Here is a 5,000-nt window from a genome sequence, read left to right as displayed (position 1 = left end):
TAAAGGGGCATTGAACTCCATTCGTTCTCCATGTCTCCTAAAGGAGCATTGAACTCCATTCGTTGTCCTAGTCTCCTAAAGGGGCATTAAACTCCATTCATTCTCCTAGTCTTCTTAAGGGGCATTGAACTCCATTCATTCTCCTAGTCATTGACATGTCAGCTTAGAACCTCCTGTCATATTGATCCCGTAATAAACGCCTTGTGAACCACCTTCCCCTTATCTGTTGTCTCTGGTGATACATTCTATCTGTGTCTGTGTGTCACAAGGTACCGTGCAGGCAGTCAAGTGGAGGCGGAGGCGGAACAGGATTCGGTTGCAACCCTTGGTTTTTGTTTTTATTTTTTCCTCAGTCACCAATAATCACGTGCAGGATATTTACAGTGGTGTTTTAAAATCAGAAAATAAACTGACTCGATGGTCAAAATAAAGAAGATAAACAAAAATGCACAGGATTTCTAAAATCCAGAAAAAATGATCAATGCAAAAATCTAAACTAACGTTAGCTGGGAACAGCAATAACAAAATGGCAATAATAAATTGCAAAGCAAAAATTGTCTCATACACTGAGAATACGAAGCCTACCCTTCACAGGTGCTATCAGAGCCATGGCCTCCTGCAGAATGAATAGTGAACCATTTTAAAGAGCCTAGGCGCTCGCGCCCCCAAGTGGACCATACCACTTTAACCATAAGTAAAGGGGGGAAAATACACTTATCAACATAAATGCTCAAAATACAGTAATGCAACATAATTGGCTAACTCAAAGCACATATACTGAAACCGGAAATCAAAATACATGAACTGAACGCGAAATGAAAACATAAACATGTGTTAAAGGCAAAATAATAACAAACGGAATAAACCAAAGACAATGCACGCGCGGTGCTCGGCACCGCGAACGCGCCCCGGCAGAAAGAGACAGTTTAAAAATGTCACATTGCCAGTGGGTACTCTTTTAGGCGAGCGAGATGCTGCTGCTGCGCCGGTAAGTAAAATATTTTGCTACACATACAAAACAAACACCTAGCGTTATGAAACAAACTTGATTGCATTCCTAAACAATACGCTTTTTGCCGCGAGGGCTTGTTTGAAGCAGTCGGGAAAAACTGTGGGCTTGTGTTGCGTTGCAGTGTTTGTTTGTATGTATGTAGTGGTGCGTGGAGTGTTGTTAACAATGTCGGCGTGTGAAATGTTTGTCAGTGAGTGTAGCGCAGTGTGCACCCTTGCTCACCCCCTCAACAACATAACACAATGTCCAAATGTTTGTGCTTATGCACCGTAGTCCAGAAAACGTTTTTAGTTTGCCATAACCAAACGCGGAAGTGTAGGGGCTGGAGCGACAGTCAAGTTCAAAAGCGTCTGGGATGACGCTGGGATGACGTGCTGGCCAGGCACGGCATCACAATGTGTAACAATCAAGAACAAAAGTGCTCCATAAGTTCTCTCCATGATCAATGTTTCACAATTCACCACATTCAGACCCTGTACTCTCTAGTGGTGTCAACAATAATCGTTTCGGCAATGCAATGCGGGGCATGGGCAATCTAACTCAATGCGGCAAGTTCCAGAATCGATGCGCCAATTTTTTTAAGTTTCAATTACTTCCGTTGATATTTCGGGAACAAATGAATGTTAAATTAAATAAAAGAACTTCAAAGCATTGAAAACTGCAAGACTGATACAGAAAACAGCCAATAAATTGTTGCTCAGTATCTGACTACTTGTATTGCCTCATCATGACTGATGAAACATTTGCGTTGCTTTCAGTAGAAATGTAATGCATTGCAATGCATTGTAGAATCGAATCGGATCAAATCAAATTGAATAGAATCAAATCGAATCGCTACCTCCCAAATCAGAATCGAATCGAATCGTGAGGGCAGTGCCAATGCACACCACTAGTACTATATAGTATAGAGTCTGTATTGTATATGAAGTGCAGTGTGTGGGGGTTCTGATATGGTACTAGCAGGCGGTTAGTCTTGACACTGACACTCTAACCGCGCGAATAGACCAGGCACGATGCGATTCAAGCGACAGACTGCAGCAGCAAGCGATATGAGCGATTGACGAGACTAGAGTATGTCCGTACAGACAGAAGGCAATGCATTCAAGCATTCCCATTGGCTGTGGTCACTGACCTCTATACAGTCATTGGCTGTCGCGGCTTGTCGCCGAACCGCGTCATAGAAAGTTGAAAGGATTTCAACTTCAAACTGTTGCGCTTGTCGCGCAAATCGCTCTAGTCTCCAGAATCGCTTTTGTCGCGCGACTCAATACAAAGTCAATTACTTCCGCCGCTCGCCTCGCTCTTGTCGCGGTAGGTGTATTTCTGCGGTTAGTTTGTATAGCAAGCCAAAAAGGTGGTTAGTCTGCCAGACATACAGTAGTTTGTATAGCAAGTCAAAAATTCTCCAAAGGCCTCAGGGAAATGATATGAATACACTGTCAGGAAACACAAAAGTGACAGAGAGACTGGCAGCCTAGATTGTCATCCAATTATATAATGTTACTGTGTGACTTATTACCAATTATATAATGTTAGCCTACTGTGTGACTTGCGTCAATTATAAAATGTTACTGTGTGGCCTGACTTGGTGTAATTACATAACAGACTTGAGATGTTCACAGACTTCCACCCCATTGCTTTGTGTTCTGACACCTGACAAAGGGGAGGTGTGTGTGTGTGTGTGTGTGTGTGTGTGTGTGTGTGTGTGTGTGTGTGTGTGTGTGTGTGTGTGTGTGTGTGTGTGTGTGTGTGTGTGTGTGTGTGTGTGTGTGTGTGTGTGTGTGTGTGTGTGTGTGTGTGTGTGTGTGTTAGGGGTGGAACGGTTCACAAAATTCACGGTTCGGTTCATATCACGGTATCAAGGTCACGGTTTTCGGTTCTCTACGGTTCTTTTTTTCAGTTCATGATAAATGGTGCACTGGGAATATTAAACCATATTTATATAACTGCAATTATAAAGTGATGACGCGCAAGTTGAATCAGCTGTTGTCAACTGATGTGCGCTGTCTGAGCGTTCCAAATGCCCTCTTTCAAGTGGCTAATAGAATCAGACTTAGCACTAAATGTCCTACATATGGTTTGTATAGGCTTATAATGTGAAAATGGTGTGATTTTAATTGTGTCATCCTCTGATTGCTCTTATATCTTAATGTGTTAATCAGAGAGACTGGATAAGATACTCCTAGAATCTCTGTTTTACATATTTTTCTGGGCAGTACATGAATTGCGGTTTGCCACGGACTGCATTTCACGGTTCGGTATGGTGTGTGAATTTTAAAGTTTCGGTTTTCGGTTCGGTTTGTACCATCCCTAGTGTGTGTGTGTGTGTGTGTGTGTGTGTGTGTGTGTGTGTGTGTGTGTGTGTGTGTGTGTGTGTGTGTGTGTGTGTGTGTCTCTCTCTCTCTCTCTCTCTCTCTCTCTCTCTCTCTCTCTCTCTCTCTCTCTCTCTCTCTCTCTCTCTCTCTCTCTCTAGGAGGTGTGTAGTTAGTGGCCTTCCTCAGAGGTGTTGTTTGGTTGCATCACAGCAGCACACATTACACAGTGTTAACTCAAAACTTTAACTCTACTGGGAGTGGAGGGAGTTCATGATGTATTCATCCCTACCTAGTGACAGTCACACAGCACACACACACACACACATGCACACGCACAAACACACGCACACACACACACATACGCACGCACGCATATACGCATGCGCACACACACACACGCACGCATGCAGGCAGGCAGGCACGCACGCACGCACGGACACACTCACAATGACAGTACAGTGCTTTCTTGGTTGGGCACATTTGATAAATGTTTTAATTTGTGTTACACAGACCAATTATGTTTCTACTATCTATACCACAGTTTTTTTTATTCCCAATGACTGCAGGATAGAGATTGAGAGAGGAAAAAAAAAAACATTTCGATTTGCGAAACATCTTTATTAAATTACTGGCAGCAAGTAAAGGATGAAAGATAATACTTCATAACGGTACAGTTGCACACATTTGTCTGGAAATGGGAATTGGGGACAGCATACGCAGAAAAAAAACTCACTCATTAATTTGATTTTGAGACATCATTTTGCATAAATCCTAGAGCTGTGATGGTGGATGGAGATCAAATGATTGAAACTCATCCATGCAGTTTTATTTCTAACTTGTTTTGTCAGTCCTATCACTTTTTTCAAATTTTACACATTTTTCACTCAAGGATGTCATGGGGTCGTCTGTTTTTCGAAACGAAAGCAAAAAAAAAAACATTGACACTTTTTAAAGCTTTACTTTTTTCAGTCATCATTGTTACAGTATATCACGTAAGTGAGTACACCCCTCACAGTTTTTGCAGATTTGTGACTATATCTTTTCATAGAAAAGCATTGAAGACATTTCACTTTGACACAATGATTAGTGACCTTTTAACAACATATTTAACCGCAATGTCATGTTTGCATGTTTCTATTAGGTGTATTTAAGATTGCCAATGTTGACAGCAGTCATGCATCCCCAAACCATGTCAGTGTACTCACTTACGTGATATACTGTATGTTCTACACATCGTTAAACGTGGACACACACAGCACATGGGATATGTTGCTCCATTTAGAAGCTGTTTGCACGTTTATGGATGTTTTTGGTTTTGGATGCATTGGTTTTGGATTTATGTTTATACGTAAACAGTTTTAAAATCTGCACATCATAAATCCAGATTTAATTTCGGGGGCTAAAACATACCTTTAACAATGGTGTTTTCACTTTTATCCTCATGTTGCGTTTACACATAAATGGATAATTTAAAAAATATATATATATTTGGATAGTGAAAACAGCACCTCAGAGGGAAGTTTCATTGATTACATTTTCACACGTACATTGCTCAGATATTTAGGGGTGCTGGTCCTCTAGGGGGAGGCGGAAGGCATGTGGAACTTCTAGATGCCTTATTAGACTATATATTAAAATCCCGGGGTTTTTGTCCCCAAACATGTAATGATCGG

This window comes from Engraulis encrasicolus, chromosome 17, assembly GCF_034702125.1.
Source record: "Engraulis encrasicolus isolate BLACKSEA-1 chromosome 17, IST_EnEncr_1.0, whole genome shotgun sequence".
In the NCBI taxonomy this organism is placed as follows: Eukaryota; Metazoa; Chordata; class Actinopteri; order Clupeiformes; family Engraulidae; genus Engraulis; species Engraulis encrasicolus.
Note: the sequence above shows the minus strand (reverse complement) of the source record.